The sequence below is a fragment of the Physeter macrocephalus genome, chromosome 8 (assembly GCF_002837175.3).
Source record: "Physeter macrocephalus isolate SW-GA chromosome 8, ASM283717v5, whole genome shotgun sequence".
NCBI classification, from domain to species: Eukaryota; Metazoa; Chordata; class Mammalia; order Artiodactyla; family Physeteridae; genus Physeter; species Physeter macrocephalus.
This window is the reverse complement of record NC_041221.1, coordinates 127783582-127802816: the sequence shown is the minus strand read 5'-3', so window position 1 is coordinate 127802816 and position 19235 is coordinate 127783582. Positions and strand designations below refer to the sequence as shown.

At 39.6% G+C, this 19235-nt stretch overlaps 1 protein-coding gene across 2 annotated transcripts in view; it reads right to left on the bottom strand.

Moving 5' to 3' along the window:
- CDC42SE2 (CDC42 small effector 2) overlaps nucleotides 1-18016 on the bottom strand; it is a 121447-nt gene extending 103431 nt beyond the window's left edge. For both annotated transcript variants that reach the window (XM_024116169.3, XM_028493204.2), the window contains exon 1: nucleotides 17912-18016. The gene's annotated coding sequence lies outside the window, so the exon portion shown is untranslated. The remainder of the gene's footprint in view (nucleotides 1-17911) is intronic.
- Nucleotides 18017-19235: the final 1219 nt, after the last annotated feature.

Here is a 19235-nt window from a genome sequence, read left to right as displayed (position 1 = left end):
TCTTGAGGGAAAAAAAACAGAGCTGGAGGAATCAGACTCCCTGACTTCAGACTCTACTACAAAGCTACAATAATCAAGACAATACAGTACTGGCACAAAAACAGAAACATAGCTCAATGGAACAAGATAGAAAGCCCAGAGATAAACCCACGCACATATGGTCACCTAATCTAGGACAAAGGAGGCAACAATATACAATGCAGAAAAGACAGTCTCTTTAATAAGTGGTGCTGGGAAAACTGGACAGCTACATGTAAAAGAATGAAATTAGAACACTTCCTAACACCATACATAAAAATAAACTCAAAATGGATTAGAGACCTAAATGTAAGACCGACACTATAAAACTCTTGGAGGAAAACATAGGAAGAACACTCTGACATAAATCATAGCAAGATCTTTTTTGATCCACCTCCTAGAGTAATGGAAATAAAAACAAAAATAAACAAATGGGACCTAATGAAACTTCAAAGCTTTTGCACAGCAAAGGAAACCATAAACAAGATGAAAAGACAACCCTCAGAATGGGAGAAAATTTTTGCAAACGAATCAATGGACAAAGGATTAATCTCCAAAATATATAAACAGCTCATGCAGCTCAATATAAAAAAAAAACCCAGTCCAAAAATGGGCAGAAGACCATAATAGACATTTCTCCAAAGAAGACATACAGATGGCCAAGAAGCACATGAAAAGCTGCTCAACATCACTAATTATTAGAGAAATGCAAATCAAAACTACAATGAGGTATCACCTCACACCAGTTAGAATGGGCATCATCAGAAAATCTACAAACAACAAATGCTGGAGAGAGTGTGGAGAAAAGGGAACCCTCTTGCACTGTTGGTGGGAATGTAAATTGATATAGCCACTATGGAGAACAGTATGGAGGTTCCCTAAAAAACTAAAAATAGAATTACCATATGATCCAGCAATCCCACTAATGGGCATATACCCAGAGAAAACCATAGTTCAAAAAGACACACGCACCCCAATGTTCCTTGCAGCACTATTTACAATATCCAGGTAATGAAAGCAACCTAAATGTCCTTTCACAGAGGAACAAAGAAGATGTGGTACATATACACAATGGAATATTACTCCGCCTTAAAAAAGAATGAAATAATGTCATTTGCAGCAACATGGATGAACCCAGAGATTGTCATAATGAGTGAACTAAAGTCAGACAGAGAAGGACAAATAACGTATAATAGTGCTTGTATGTGGAATCTTAAAAAATGGTACAAATGAACTTATTTACAAAATGCAAATCAAGTCGCAGATGTAGAAAAGAAACTTATGATTACTGGTGGGGCGGGGGGAAGTGGGTGGTGGGGGATAAATTGGGAGATTGGGATTGACATATACACACTACTATATATAAAATGGATAATAAAGACCTACTGTATAGCACAGGAAACTCTTCTCAATACCCTGTAATGACCAATATAGGAAAAAAATCTAAAAAAGAGCAGATATGTGTATAACTGATTCACTTTGCTGCACAGCAAAAACACAATGTGAATCAACGATACTCCAACAGAAAATAATTTTTAATGCAGTGCCTACAATTATCTTTCCCTCTCCATTTTAGAAGTAAAATTCACAAGAATTAGAGTTATTCCACAGTACAATTATGAATTAAAAATTTGATGTAATTATGAAGCATTAAAAGTTCTTGTAACAGTAGTCTGAAATGCTTTTTATAACATAATTATTGGCTCAATATAAAATAGTTAACATTCCTAACAGTGAATGACATTGATTTTCTTGGATGAATAAATTTACATCAGTTAACATACACAGCTATAGCTATGGTCATTTTTTCTAATGTTTCTTTTACTCTGATAATAAAAGAAATATATGCTTGTGAAAAGTATGGAAAATATAGAAATTTTTTAAAAATTTGATAATCACCATCTCCCAAAACTACATACACTGAATAACAGCTGTACATGTACAACCTTGTACCTACTTTAGCACTGACAATCACTTCCCCCTGAAACTCTCCAAAATAAATTACTAATAGATAGTACATGAGATGTACCTAATTTAACCCTTCCTCTTTACTAAAAAATTAAGTAATTTTCAATTTTTCTTCAATATAAATAATGCTTCAGTGAAAATTTTTGGATAGAAAGCTTTTTTTTCACGATAAAAGAAACATTGTCAATCCATACAAAGGAATACTATTCAGCTACAAAAAGGAGTACTTACACATGTTAAAACATGGCTGAACCTTGACACACTAAATGAAAGAAGCCAGTTATAAAGGCTACGGATTTCCTGTACTGTTGGTGGAAATGTAAAATGGTGCAATCACTTTGAAAAACAGTTTAGCAATACCTCAAAATGTTAAACATCAAGTTACCTTGTAACCCAGCAATTCTACTCCTAAGTATATACCTAAATTAAAACATACATCAACACAAAGTTGTATATAAATGTTCATGGTGCCATTATTCATAATAGCCAAAATGTGGAAACAACCCAAATATCCATTAATTGATGAATGGATTAACAAAATGTGGTATATATCCAGACAAATGAATAACATTCAGCCATAACAGAAAACGAAGTCCTGATGAATGGTACAACAGAGATGAACCTGGAAACATTATGCTAAGTGAAAAAAGCCACTCACAAAAGGCCACATATTGTATGATCTCATTTATATAAAATGTCCAAATGAGGCAAACCCAGAAAGACAGAAAACTGATTAGTGGTTGCCAGGCACTGGGAGGAAAGGAGGAATGGGGAATGACTGCTAATTTCTTTTGGGGATGATGAAAATATTCTAAAATTAAATAGTGGTGATGCTTGCACAGAACTGATTATATGCTTTAAAAAGGTGAATTATGATTTATGAATTACAATTCTGACACCAACTGTGATGTGCAGAACACACCAACACCAAGCAATTCTCCAACACCAACTGGGGGTCTTATAATTCAACTCAATTCTGACAATATGTACCTAGAGATAACATCACATCCCATAAGTTAAGGTCTCAGTCCTACAAGACTTCTCCCCTACCCCTTTCAGAAGTCAATCATAAGCCCAGGTCGTTACCTGTGCTTCTGAGGGTCCCACGAAGCTCTTCTCAGGTTCGATTAATTTGCCAGATCGACTCACAAAATTCTGAGAAACATTTCACTTACTAGACTACTAGTTTATTGATAAAAGGATGTAATTCAAGAACAGTCACGTGATGCACAGGGCAATAATGGGGAAAGGGACACAGGGTTTCCATACTCTGAGCACTCCACTCACCCAGCACCTCCACATGTTCACCAACCAATATGCTCTCCAAACCCTATCTTTTTAGGTTTTTGTGGAGGTTTCATTACATGGGAATTGATTGATTAAATCATGGCGTTGGTGATTCAACCTCCAGCCCATCTTTCCTCTGCAGGTCAGAGGGGTGAGACTGAAAGTTCTAACCCTCTAATCACTCTTTTGGTTTCCTGGCAACCAGCCCCCAACCATACAAGCTTTCCAAAGTCATTCATTAACATAACAAAAGACAACTTTACTGCTCTCCTCACTGATAAAATCCCAAGGGTTTTGGGAGCTCTGTGCCAGAAACAGGAACTAAAACCAAATAAATATTTCTTATTACAAGTCACATTATCTCAATAAAGCTGTTACAAAAAAAGGAAAATAACACCCTCCCTCAAAAAAAAAAAAAATAAGTGGGGGGTTGGGGGGGGAGGTTACTTCCTTAGGGAATACTCTTGCAGGCAGAAATACTACTCTTTGATATATGCCAAACTGTTTTCACAAAGAGTTCTACAGAGTTATACTCTCTCCAGCAATATTTTGATATTTAGTACCTATGTCACTGTACTCAGGTGAAAGAGCACCATTTCCTAAATCTTAAATCTGATAAGAGAAACTTGCTATTGATTATTAAAGTTGAACACTTCTTCCCTATTCTAGTCATATTTTTCTTTTGCAAAGGGTCAGCTGGTCAGCTGCTAGCCTTTAAAACAGACATCTTGGGCTTCCCTGGTGGCGCAGTGGTTGAGAATCCGCCTGCCGATGCAGGGGACATGGGTTCGTGCCCCGGTCCGGGAAGATCCCACATGCGGCGGAGCGGCTAGGCCCGTGAGCCATGGCCATGTGCTCCGCAACGGGAGAGGCCACAACAGTGAGAGGCCCGTGTACCACAAAAAAATAATAATAATAAAATAAAATAAAATAGACATCTTTATGCCTGCAACTGTTACACACAAATGCTTCTATTTCTCATTAAACAGAGAAATTACTTTCTAACCATTCTGGCCAGCAGTAATGAACTCATCCTGAGTTCTACTTCAGCTTTTAACTTTAAAGCTTTCCTTAAGGTCAAAATAATTTTTTAAAAAGCTGCAATAACCACTCTCCCCCTTAAACAGGCAGATTAAAAGGACACCACAATATGAGTCCACCTGGGTTACATATATTTCCAGTTTCCTGACTGCAATTCACTTTTAAGCTAATTGCCCCAAATGACTTGCAGAGATATTTTCAAACAATATGGCGCAGCAAAAAGGAAAAACTATTAACACCTTCTACAGGCCAAGTACTTAATGTGTGCTTCATAACAAACCTATTACCCTCAGTTAATCTAAAAAGAAAATAAAAGTCACCAAGGGTGAGATCCTGCTGTACAGCAGATACACAGCAAAATTAGGGATCAACTAAGGCACACCTAATTCTAAAGTCCACATTCTTTCTACCACTTTACAGTGCTTCCGAAGCTCACTGACTCTGAATGTCAGACAAGACTTTGAATAATACTAGTTCTGCCATTTACGATGTGACTATTTCTAAGCTTCTTTAGTGTGTATGTACCATTTTTACAAAAACAGAGTCATTATTCAAAAAATAAATATAAAAATGGGAGGCTTAAAAATTCACTGTAAAATGAAACTGTTCTTAAAATACCAGTTTTTTAAAGAGCAAGATGTATGGAATAATTCTAAACACTTTTCTTGAATTTATATCAAGATTCACTACACCTTCCAACAAGCAGAAGCTCTTGCATATCCATTTACAAACATGTGATCACTGGGTGAAAAACATTTTTTAGGGGCTGACTGCCAGTCTCCACTTTAGCCAAACAAATGCATCATTTCTCAGTATAAAAAAGCCACATCAACTACATTGCTTTTTATTCTCCTGTACCACATGAGAAATGTTTTCAGCAATACATGCACCATCCAGGAAGTAGCCCTGTGGGGTAACAGAAATGGCTACTTTAGCTGCTTACCTAAGAGATAATGACTGCAGGACCTGGTGAGCAAGCAGTAATACAACACAGAACAGGACAAGGTCAAGAAGAATAAAAACAAAGCAAGAAATCGTTTACCCTAGGTAACGGATACCACTGTGGTCAAGGAAAAGTCAGTTAAATTACACAACTCTTACAGGACCCTTGATTAGCTTAAAAAACTGCTACTTTAAAACCCAGACATCTGCTTGACAAGGTTGGGATTGATTTCCAAAAGATACTATACAGCAGTAACGATTCCACACGGATTTTCAAATTCATGAAACAAAAATCAACTCAAATATTAAAACAAGAATTCTTATACTAAAATTTTCTTTTTCCAAGAACTCCCACACTCTTCATATAAAAAGGGCAGCATTATCTAATAAAACTAACATAATTTAGATACGTGGAGGCTTTCAATAAAATACATTTTTCTTTTAAAATTATTTTAATATTAAAGCATCAATAGGACTTGGGGCAGACCAAAAAATAGGAACTTACCTACAGCCCAATTTACTCTAGGGCTATTATTAAAATAATTCTACTGTACACAGAATCATGTACTGTTTTCCTTAGCGGGTACAATACAATCAGGCTATTGTACAATAGTAAGAGTGTTCTTAGGAAAAAAATTACTGCTGAAGTAATTCTTGTCCAGGTAACTTTCCACATTCTACTCTCCATAAACACCACTGTTTTTAATCACAACTTTACTTACAGCTTTACCATGTATCAACAAGATTTCCACTTTGTAAGATCCTTTCAAACTGAAATAATAAAAAGTAATGCTTTTATGATCACAGTATTTGGTAAAGTGAGATGTAGAATAGTATGTGTACTAAGATCTTGCTTTTGTGGAAAAACATTCACTGATTTATCTGGAAGGACACATCAAAAACTACTAGTGGTTATTTTAGGATTATGGAAGTGGTTTTTTTCTTTAGCTTATATGTGTATTCTGATGTTCTGCATTAAACACAACTTATTTTTCAGTGCTTGTGCATAAGACACAGGACAATCTGAGTTAAAGAAACCTGTGTGCCATATTTTATTCAATATTACCAATTCAAATTCACATATTCAGAGTTAACATGATGCAAATGTTGCTCAAGAAATGTTAGTGAAATCTCAGCCAACAAGGTTCAGTTTTTTTTTGTTTTGTTTTTTTTGCGGTACGCGGGCCTCACACTGTTGTGGCCTCTCCCATTGCAGAGCACAGGTTCCGTACACGCAGGCTCAGCGGCCATGGCTCACGGGCCCAGCTGCTCCGCGGCATGTGGGATCTTCCCGGACCGGGGCACGAACCCGTGTCCCCTGCATCGGCAGGCGGACTCTCAACCACTGCTCCACCAGGGAAGCCCCAAGATTCCGTTTTTAAACAATAAATTCCCTCAGACAGGAAAATGGTGCTTCTAAGAAAGAAGTAACTTCATGTCTGTTTTTAAAACTGAGGTGTAAGGGTGGAAAATGGCTTGGAATGCCCAGGTGACCATAGATAGGGAAGACCATAGGGAAAAACTAATGATACTAACACTTGAGAAACAAGACAAATCATTTCATTGATTTGGAGATACTGATTCATAGAAGAAATCACAGAGCAGCCAGTAAATAATCAGATAGTAAGTAAACACTTAAAGGATGATAATGGCCAAAGGAAAAAAAGAAAAAGCCAAGAAAAACGGAACACACATGTATCTATGTAAATCATTCTGAAAAGCATATTTTAAAAAATTATCTAACAATTTATAACTCAAATTGAATCAGCTCTGGTTTCTCCACCAGAAAAAGAACATCTTTCAATGGGCTTAGCACTTAAGAGCAGAGCCAAGAACACCCTTAAAGATGTCTCAAGCAGATGTGTCTGCTTTGAAATGAACTAGTTAAAAATTCGGTATATCGCTAAGCAATTAATATACAAACATATAAATAGACAATCTTTACATATTAAATCAATCTAGAAAAACACACAAGGTAAAGCACTGAGGTAATTTTATTGACTCCCACGAAGAAATTATCTTTAAACCGAAATAAGTAACTCCACTAAGTTAAACCATAAGACATCACCAATATTCAAGCATTTTTTAATCTATAAAAGCAGCAATTTTATATGGTCCCACTCTGTGGTCTGTTGATCAATATTTAACAACCACCTCTCCGGAAAAAAGGCCCTGGTTTGTAGCTTTTGCCAATTCCCATGCTGCAAATAGTCCCATTGTAGCCAGTTTCAAGCTGTCAACATGCCATCACTGAATGTGGAGCTGGAGAGACGCACACAATCAGTTCACCAGCTCCAACACACCACTGGTTCCACCTAATAGTCTGATCTCATCCTTTCTAAAACAAGCTTTCGACCGAATTGTCCAGTTTCCTACTTACGCTGTTAAGAAAGCAAAACAGCAGTGGGGGGCAGGGTCTATTTTAAACTGAGCGGTAAAGAAATGAGTCGATATTTAAGCTGAGATCTGAAAGATAAGAGGCCAACCTTGCTAAGATCTGGGGAAGACTATTTCAGACAGAGGAAACAATGAGTGTAAAAGCCTTAATAGGGCAAGAACAAGCATGGCATGTTTGAGAAAATGAATCCTAATGTGGCTAGAACTCAGTGAGCAAAGATGAAATACTCCTGAGAGGCTAGCAGGGCCATGTAGTATACACAGAGTGTGAGACTGTATTTTCTGGATGAGTATAGTTTGCATTTTACTGAGTGGATTTAGTTTGTATCTTACCCTGAGTGGATTGGAAACTATTTCATACAGTAGTCTGATAAATGTTAAATGAATGAATGCATACTTTAAAGCATTATTTTAATGACCCCTTATGAGTCTTAAGTCAAAGCCTATTAATTTTATTAACTTTTCTCAATATAATCACTCTGGTTACTTCACAATCTATGTAGAACATTATGAAATTAAGGAAGTATGAGAGACCTCAAACTATGAATATAGCTGAAATAAATGTAGTAGCAGGACCACACATCAGTTCAGAAATATTATCTTATTAATCCAAGATGGTTATTTCATAAGTGAAATGCTAACATATGAATTCAGGTAGGTCAATGTCAAATTCTAATGAAGATGACCTAATTTGTCTACAAAGTGTAGAACGATAAATTCAATACTGTAGGAAAACATTTGCTTGCATGTCATCTGAAACGACACTACACAGTATGTAAGTAAACTTTTAAAAAATTATAATAGCTGTATGTTTTCATATTAAAAGCTATTTTAATTTCATATTTTAACATGAAATAAAAATAAAATATCAAGTCTGATTTATAGATATTATTGTTTAGGCGTTATAGTAACAAGCATATACAAGTTAACTTATATTTGCATATTACAAAAACTGTGAGGATACATACAAATACATACATGTCCACACCTCTGTGATCATGAAAATTAAGTCCACATTATGGCCACATAAAAGTCCATCAGACAAGACAATCAAGATATAAATTACTACATATTACACAAAAACAGGGAAGGGACTTCCCTGGTGGTCCAGTGGTGAAGAATCCACCTTCCAATGCAGGGGATGCGGGTTCGATCCCTGGATGGGGAACTAAGATCCCACACGCCGTGGGACAACTAAGCCCACGTGCCACAACTACTGAGCTTGCACACCTCAACGGCAGAGCCAGCGTGCCTGCATGAGCACACACACTCTGGAGCCTGCGCCACAGCTACAGAGAGAAAAATCCGCATGCCACAACTATAAAGAAGCCTGCTCGCCACAATGAAAGATCCCACATGCTGCAACCAAGACCTGACGCAGCCAAAAAAAAAAAGAAAAAAAATTTTAAATGTCATTTGAAAAAAAAACAGGGAAATGTTTAGACTGGTTTATGGAGAATAATTTATGCTTGCACATAAAAAATTATTCATTCAGGAACTTCTAAGCCACCTATTTCAATAATTTATTTAAAGTATACCTTTTCAACCAACACGAAATGAGACCTATAACTCAGGAAAAAAAAGAATTAAAAAAAAAAATCTTGTCTCAGCAGAATGAAATACTTAAAGTCTGCATATTATTAATTTCTCTTGCACTTTCATTTCCTACCTAAATACCACTTAAGCTGAAGTTTAAATATATTCCATTTTTTTCATTTAAGAGCACAAATATGCATATAATAAATATTACTCAATAGACTTGTATACATCAATGTCGCTAGCTGCTACTTTCCCACAGAACTACAATAACTGTGCTGATATAGGCCCCCCTCTCTTTTGAGGGGGGAATAAACAGGCAGTGCAGTACTGAAAGGACAAGGTACAGTAACAAATTTTTGTACCCCAAACATCCCTCCCTCAAACTATGAGATTTGTTTGAGCGTTCTACAAAAAAACAAGAAATGCTAAGAATATCGCCAGGTAAACTACTTTCTTGGTAATGGCAACTGCTTTTCTTTAATGAAAGGAGTTTGGCATTTGAAAAGCAATTAAGTTTTGGTTTTGAATCTCATTTGAACCCATACCCCTGATAAAAAAAATGTAAGTGCAGTCCAACTTGCAGTGTCTACACCCATGTAAATCAACAAGACTTAGAATTCAAGAAACAAAGCCTAAAGAGAAATAGGCGGCAAGCCAAACAAAAAAAAAAATTTTTTTTAAGTGGCACCCTACTTCCAAATCAGGCTTTCCCTTTCTTTATTCCATTTACCTTACCTCTCTTCATTCCTTTCTCACCTCCTCTGTCCTTTACCATTTTTCTGTGTATTCTCACTTTCTATACACAAAAATTGATTTCAAACTTACCATTTTCTCTTGTATCTAAATTTGTTTGTACTTATGGGACTATATGGTTTTAGGTGAAATACTTTTAACTGAAATACTTTTAGTTAGAAAAACATACACATAAGCTGTTAGCAAAGACATGAATAACAAGCAGCCATTCATTTAGCAAATGTGAGCACCCAGGACATTAAAAAAGCAAGACTGTACCCAGCAGGTACAAGGTACATGCCTGGTATGGGATAAGCCAAGGAGAAACGAGTAGGACATGTAATCAGAGAGGCCAGCCACACAGATGATGGAGGGCCTGGTAGGCACTGTTATATTCTGGCATTTACTCGAAATGATACGAAAAACCACCAAAGAGTTTTGAACATAGGAGTAAAATAATCAGACTTTCATTTCAAAAGGACTGCCCTGCTTGCTGTGTTGAGAACAGAGAAGAGCAGAAGCAAGACGGAGACCAGCAAGGAGATGACTAAAATAACAACAGGCAAGAGAGAATGGCTGCACAGCAGGGGGGGCAGCAGTTGAAGACAGCAAGCTGTGGTCATATTTATTCTTAAAGTAGATTTTAAGGTAAATAAAGGACATACTTTCATGATACATTTTTTTGAATTACATGTGAATGTGTGAGAAACAGGAATCAAGAGTGTCTATAAGGTTACAGTCAGAGAAACAAAGATGGAGTTGACATTTAATAAAATGAGGCAAACTGGAATAGGAACAATCCTTGGGGTGGCGGAAGGAGGATGAGGAGTTCAGTGCTGACAGGTTAAATTTGGGATGTCTAATTGAAAATGTTGACTAGGCAGCTGGGTATATAAGTCTGAAGGTTAGGAAAGAGATCCAGGAGAGATAACATTTTTAGTTTGAAATATATGATAATTCTAGCTAGAGAATAGGATGAGATCACAGGAGACTATGTATAAATACAGAAGAGGTCTAAACATAGAGCTGAGGACACTGCCTTATTTTTCAGAAGTTGGGGCAACAAAAAGGAACCAGCAAAAGAAACGGAAAATAAGCAGAAGTGCCCCAGAAACAAAGGAAAGAAAGGTTTCAAAGAAAAGAAAATTACCAACCACTTCAAATGCTTCTGCTGCTACATCCAGTGAGATTAGGACTGAGAACTGGCTGGGGAATTTGTCACCAAGGAGGTCACTAGTAAGCAATCTCACAAGAGTTGTTAATGTAGCATGCAGGAGAAAAAAAACCAATTGCAGTGGATCCAAGACAGAGAGGGAGTACTGGTGACCACAAATAACAACTCTTGAACAGTAGCTGAAGAAAGATGTGCTACTGGGATAGGTTTGTTTGTTTTTAAAGATGGGAGGGACTTCCCTGGTGGTGCAGAGGTAAAGAACCCACCTTCCAATGCAGGGGACACGGGTTCGATCCCTGGTCAGGGAACTAAGATCCCACCTGCCACGGGGCAACTAAGCCCACTCACCACAACTACTGAGCTCGCGCGCCTCAACTAGAGCCCTCTTGCCGCAAACTACACCCACTAGAGCCCACGCCCTGGAACCTGCGCATCACAACTAAAGAAGAGAAAACCCACACGCCACAACTAGAGAGAAGCCCGCGTGTCACAATGATGAGCCCATGTGCCACAACGAAAGACCCCACATGCCGCAACTAAGACCTGATGCAGCCAATAAATAAATAAATAAATAAATAAATATTTTTAAAAATAAAGATGGGAGATATTTTAGCATATCTATAGGCTGATAGGAATAATCCAATACAAATGGGAAACACTGATGAGGCAGCTCATTGGCAGGCAGGAGAATGGGATGAATCCTGAGGCAAAGCAAAGTCCCTGACAGGAGGGGGACAGAACCAAGGGTGAGAGAGGTGATAGTCATAGCACAGTAGGAAATGCATAGAGTCTGGGTACAGATGCGAGGAGACATACAAAAGTTTTCTCCTGATTGCTTTCATTTTTAATATACAGGAAACAAGGTCATCAGCTGAAAATGAAGAAAAGAAAAGAGGCACTAGAGGTTTGAGGAGAGGTGTACAATTGTCATTTAGGGGACTGGCAGAGTAATTCAACCAGGGACTGATTGATACTATGATTAAAGGACTGTGGACAGCACGAAGGACCCTCCTTGGCCGACATGAAAGGAGAACAGGTCAGCACAGGTATGTCTTCCTCAATTCACGCTCAACTGCCAGGTATCGGCTGGACTAGATGGAGAACTGGATTCGGGGGGGTTGGTGGTTACCAAGTAAGTACATGAAGGGAGAGGTGCTAAAAGAGAACTGAGGCTTTATAAAAGGGAGAAATTTTAACAGTGGATTACGGATTCAAAGCAGGATAAATAATCAAGTGAGGAAATGGAGGAAGGAGGGGTTGGGATGCTAAAAAAGGGAGTAGCAGCAACGGATTGTACAACAGGTCCCAGACACAGAAGTACAGTTCAAGTGGGGTGCCTGACAGAAGGAACTGGAAAGATAGGAAACTGAAACCCCGATGGAATGCTTGAAACTGTGTTCTGTGCAATAATCTTAATAAAGTACAGGCAAGTCTGGTTTAAATGTAACAGAACTACCTTAAAGAGTAAAGCAAAACCTCTCCCAGGTACAGTGAGCCTGCAGATGAGGGCAACTAGAAGGCTAAGGGACTGGAGAAGAAGAATTATATCACAGGAATTATAGCTGGAGGTTCCCAGACATGGAATCCCCAAGAAAACCATTTCCAGCACTCCTCCAGAGTCAGCTTTAAACAACCTGTCCAACTCAGAAGGCACAGCTGCCAGATCACAATAGGAGGAGCCACCTTAAAACCACACCTTTTCCCCCAATCCTCTTTCCCCACTGAACTGGACCCTGGACAGGTGAATCTGACAGCATACTAAAGAGGAGCTGGCAAAGTAAAAAAAGAGAAGCCTCTCAGGACTCTTCCTTCAAAGCAGGCTTCTTGCTCTGAAGCAGTTCTGAACTACGAAAAAAAAGTTCTATATTGTGTAAGAGTTTGAACACATTAATCTGAACTGTACCTTCTAATGACTAAAATAAGACTATTACTGACAAATGAGCAGAAGACTTTTTATCCCTAAAATTAACTAGAAAAGTTATCTGGTCTTCCTAAGAGCTGGAAAGTCAGGGAAAGACAATGTACAGGGAGGCTTTGAAGGTACACTGAGAGAAAGAAAGCTGTTTTCTGTTTAAACCCTTATCAAGTCCCATCCATTTCAGTTCCACAAATATCCATGGGCTCCCACTATATTAGGTGCTAAATATACACAATGCTAAATATACAAAAAATTCATTTTTGCTTTATTGAGCAAAAAAGTGAAAGTAGATTAAGTCGAATGAAACAAAATGATCTTGGTTTAGTATGAGATGCTTACAAAAATTCAATCCTAAAGATTTAATAAGAAATCTTAGTTTTCTCCTTTTCTTGGAATTGTTTTCATATTTTTCTAACTGTGAATTACAACTTAAACACATTTAAAATCAATACTTATTTGTTAATAAATTATAATAGACTAAAAAAAGTCTTATCATGAATTTCTAAGTGAGTAAGCTACAAAATGGAAATAGTGCTCATCATTCAGTCATTTTCAAACACACCTAAATTTAACATGGAGTTATCTAATGCTTTCTAGGAAAAAGAAGGAGTTTGTTTTACTATAATCCATTTTGACTAAAATAGGTTTGCAGGTATTTTATGGTGTCATGATAAAGACAACTCATTACCAAATTTTTTGGCTTTCAGCTCAAAAACTCCCTTTGGATGGGGTCCCAGAGCAGTTTCAGCTAAGTCTTCCTCTGTTCATTATTTGTTAGTATTATAGAAAGGTTCAAGTATACTTAAGCTTTGAACTGAGGCAGCAGAATGCATAAAGTTAATAATTAATAAGCTAAATTCCAAGTTTTTCCAGGTAGTATGAAAAAAAATCAGAATAAATGCCCTCACCTAACTATTAAGGGTAAGTACATGTCTCCCTCTGAGACAGATCTAAAACTTTATTTATTAACATTTAACATTCAAAAAATGTTAAAATATTACTTTCATGAGAACTGAGATTAAGAACACTGAAATAGATGAAAACTAATATGCATTTGCAACTGAGAGAAAAGTCTTATGAAGCCTTAACAAAATATCCCAGACTCATCCTAAAGCAGATGAGAAATCTAAACACTTTCATGATAAAGAGAGATAACTGGGACATAAAAATATAATAGAAACCTATCTTACCGAATAAATGTGAGAAGTCAGTTTAAAGCATTTTACAAATGTTAATAGTCTTTCACAATCTATACAGACAATATGGGCACAGCTACAATATGTCATACCAGTACCATTCTTAATCACTTTATTAATTACATCTGATAAAGGACACGCTTTCTAAATTATTCTAAAGGATATCACAACAAAAAAAGACAACCAGTCCCAACAATAAACACACATACCCTGATGAAGAAAGCATAAACACACTTCGAATATTCCAACAATTATAAAATGGAATGATCCTCGAATTTATTCAGCCTTAAAACATTATGAACTACTCCAAGGTAGGAATAATGCCTTGAAAACATGGTATTTTTTTTAAAGTACAAAAAAAAAAAAAGTCATTACAGGTTCTAATTTCTTGGAAACATTACTTTAACATGTCTTGACGCTGTTGACTGTCAAAAACCCCGATGAAAAAAAAAAAACCCGGATGAAATTCTTACCCAAATAAAATATGCCAAGTACTTTTTATTCAACATATAAGGCTTACACTGTTCTAATCATCACTATTACATTTGTTATTAGGTTTCTCATCAACAACAGACTACAAGGAACACACAGGTGTACGCTATCAAGTCACTCTTCCTACAAGAAATATATATTTAAAGAAAAACTATCACAACTCTCTACCACTAAAATTTAAGGGATTACTTTCCTTATTCATAGGAACCATAAAAAACTATTAGCCAGTAAGTGTAAAAAATTTTTTTAATAACATTTGGCAGTTTATTTTTATTTTATTTATTTATCTTTGGCTGTGTTGGGTCTTCGTTGCTGCACGCAGACTTTCTCTAGTTTCGAGGAGCGGGGGGCTACTCTTCGTTGTGGTGCGCGGGCTTCTCATTGCAGCAGCTTCTTTTGCTGCGGAGCCCGGGCTCTAGGGTGCGGGCTTCAGTAGCTGTGGCACGTGGGCTCAATAGTTGTGGCTCCCGGGCTCTAGAGTGCAGGCTCAGTAGTTGTGGCGCACGGGCTTAGTTGCTCCGCGGCATGTGGGATCTTCCCGGACCACGGCTCAAACCCGTGTCCCCTGAATTGGCAGGCAGACTCTGAACCACTGCACCACCCAGGAAGCCCTAAAAATCTTAAAGTTCTATTTGAATGCATACATCATCTTCAACAATGCATAAGCTGTTAACAGGTCAAAAGTGTCCACCTAAATTCAAAAGTTAGGGGCTTCCCTGGTGACGCAGGGGTTAGGAATCCACCTGCCAATGCAGGGGACACAGGTTCGAGCCCTGGTCCAGGAAGATCCCACATGCCATGGAGCAACTAAGCCTGTGCGCCACAACTACTGAGCCTGCGTGCCACAACTACTTAAGCCCGCGTGCCTAGAGCCCGTGCTCCGCAACAAGAGAAGCCACGACAATGAGAAGCCCGCGCACTGCAATGAAGAGTAGCCCCCACTCGCCACAACTAGAGAAAGCCCGTCAGCAGCAACAAAGACCCAACGCAGCCAAAAATAAATAAAATAAATAAATGTATATATTCAAAAGTTATCTGTAAAAAAATTACTAATCTATCAATACATTATTCTGTAATGATCAAGACTGACTTTGGAGCGCATTAATTTGGACTTCTGAAGAATCCAAATAAGTACTTTTTATCATATGTAAATAAGATAAAAACAGACAACACAACCTTATGTTCAGAATTAATAAGTGCAATACTACAAATCATCCTCTTTTTAGCAAGCAGTTTTACCACAGTTTTAATACTAGAGGTAAAGTTCAGATATAGAACTACAAATCACTACTAACAGTTCTTCACTTCTCAGTACTATCAAGTCAATACTCTATTTGTAAATGATGAATAAAAGGTCAAAATAAAATTTCTGAAAAGGTGCTTTATTTAAGAACACTTCTTATAGAAAAGGAATCCACTGTTTCTCCTAGGAGATTTTTTAATAACAGAACATGTTGTACAGCAAAGATTATTTACAGAAAACAGAACCAGAAGTACGTTACTTTTCAATAAATACACTGTACCAAAAACATCTAATATGGGAGAGAGAATAAAAATATTAGTTTGTTAAACTTCTTCCTCTCTTCAGTAAAAAAAACAGATTTTATTAAACTGACAATATGAAAACGTAACCCAATGATCTTAGCCCTATAAAGTTACTTATTAACCTTTAAATAGACTGTTATGGATCTACACTTCCTGCTGTTCACCTGCCATCTTTCCCAATTTTAAATAGGCACTAGGAGAATAAGACAGTCTGTCCTTGCAATATCCATAATGAGGAAAGAACTTCAAGCTCAGGTTAAGAAAAAGATAATGGTGGGTTTTGTTTGTCCCTAGAAAATCAGCAGCCAGCACAGGTGCCAGCATATAATAGGTGCTTAATGAATACCTGCTGAGTAAGTGGTGAGGTTTAATTATATTACTGCAACATTAGCTTTCGTTTTTCCCTTAAAGTTCCCCCTTGCTCAAAAAGCAACTCAAGACCATGCCAGAGTCCCTCAAAAGCACATAAACTTCTTTATTCATAATGAAATGGAAAGCAGGGTCTCAAAAGAACCAAACAGAATACAAGCACCTCTTCTTTATCTTCTCCATTCTTTCAAAAGAAAATTAGATCAATATGGTTGATTTTTAAGAAACATCAAAATGTCTACCAACTTTCCTCAAAATGATTAATTTCAAATGCATTTTCTATGCTCCTAATATTGAAAATAACTGATTTTTCAACAGTATGTGTATGTTGCACGAAAACAAAAAACAAGCATATAAGCCAAAATAACGTGTTTGCAAATTTTTTCTTTAACTTGAATCAAGAGAGTATGCGCCTAAATTGTACTAGATATGAGATCAGCTTTCTCTGACGTTTCAAGATTCATTTTTCATTCCAGTATTTTATTGAGCATCTACTATACGTCAGGCCCTTTAACAAAACGTTAATTTTGTAAACTGAACATTAGCATCAAATTCCCCTTCAAAAGCTTATCACTCAAAATAAGAGCACCTAAAGAGGAATCTCAGTGTTGTTTCCTGTATACATGAAGTCAGCCCATCGAGGCTCCTTTTCACCTATTTAATGCGGCATCAGCGAGCCGCTAACTACCACACCCGTTACCAAAAATCACAACTAAAGCAGCAAGCGCTGGGTAAAACAACCTGTAAGAGTAGGACGAGCTCCTCCTCCGAGGTGGTCAGGGCTTTCTCTCCGGGGCCCAAAGCACCGCGGCGAGACCCGCGTGCGGAACGCGCCGGACGCCCCAGGCCAAGAGTCCGGCTCCCGAGCCGGCGGTCCCCGCCCCTCCGAAACTCACCTGGAGGAGCCGGGCCCTCTCCGCCTGCCCCCCGCGACACCCTCCCGACTTCCAGACCTGCACAGTTGGTGGGGAGGGGGCTCTTCATTTCCATTTTACAACGGGGGGGGCGGTTGGCTCTCTCAGCCGCCCGCCTGTCTTGAATCCGGAACAGGGTATGTAACCATTTTCCAGAAGGAATAGGAAGGAAAACCAAAGGCAGGGTCCGCATGAGGACCTCGCCCAGACCTGAAAATGGAGCCGCAGGCTCAGCCCACAGCCCGCAGCGGACAGGGCAGGGCCGCACTCGCCCCGAAGACCTAGGTGGCGGGGGTTAGGGGCTTCGGGCCCCCGCCCAAGGGGCCCCGAGAGCAAGGTGGGAGGCCCGGAGCGCGACCCCGGCGGGAGATGCACTCACCGTAGCCTTTGTCTCCGCCGCTCGCTCCGGCCGCGGCCGCTCTCGGGGCCGGCTCCGCGGCTGCTGTCCCCCCACGCCCGCAGCTGCGCTCCCCAGCGCGCTCGCCGCTTCCTGGCCCCTCCCTCCACGCCCTGGCTCGCGCGCAGGCGGGGCAAGAGGCGGCGCGCGCTCCGGGAGCAGCGGGAGGGCCGCGCCGCCGCACAGCTGCCGCCACGCCGGCCCCGCCCCGTACCCTGCCTTGGGGGTGGACTCTGGCCCGCACCTCAGCGACGCGCACTGCCCGCGAGCTTCGCGGGCTAGAAACCCCTTCCCCGACAAGAAGAGGGCAGAGAGCTGGGGTTGGAGTCCGCGCGGGAAAGAACGCGCCGGAAGATGGCGATCGGGGCTGGGTGGGAACGTTCAAGAGCCCCTCCCCACTCCCAGCCCGGCAGCCGGCAGCAAGAGCTCGCGCCCCCTCCCCAGACGGCGCCTGCGCTGGAAGTGGGAACGCTTCCAGGCGGGCGAGGGTCGTGGCTGATCCCTGGGACCGGCTGTCTCTCAGTAGTAGTTGAGAGATAAATGCCCTGAAATCACCAAGCCACCCTCCCCCTCTTTTTAAATGGAAACGTCAGAATTGTTGAATCCGTCATCACCTGGCTTAAGGCCGAGAACACCCACCTGGCATTTGAAATGTGTGAAACTACTCGTCTACTGGATCTCTGAGCCCTTACCTGTATATTTTATATATACCAGAAATCAGAAACACTTAAGAGTACCCTCATCTAGCAGTCGACCCTCCACCAAAATGCCTACAATACTTGGAATATAATATAGTACGTCTTCCCCGTCTTGACGGATTATATTAGTGCAACATTAGTTTTCTTTTACCCCTAAATTTAGAGTTAGGTCTCCCTTGCTCAAAAAGCAACTAAAAACCATGCCACAGTCCTTCTAGTTAGTTACTCAGGTCAAAAACTGGAGTCGGGCTTCCCTGGTGGCGCAGTGGTTGAGAGTCCGCCTGCCGATGCAGGGGACACGGGTTCGTGCTCCAGTCTGGGACGATCCCACATGCCAAGGAGCGGCTAGGCCCGTGAGCCATCGCCGCTGAGCCTGCGCGTCCGGAGCCTGTGCTCCGCAACGGGAGAGGCCACAACAGTGAGAGGCCTGCATACCGCAAAAAAAAAAAAAAACTGGAGTCATCCTTGGCTCCTCTCATTCTCTCCTGTTCACCTCCAATCTGTCAAGCATGCCTGTTGGTTGTGCCCTCAAAATAAACCAGAATCAGACCACTTCTCACCTGCATCACTTTCATCTTCTCTGGCCTCGAGTATACTTCAGTGGCCTA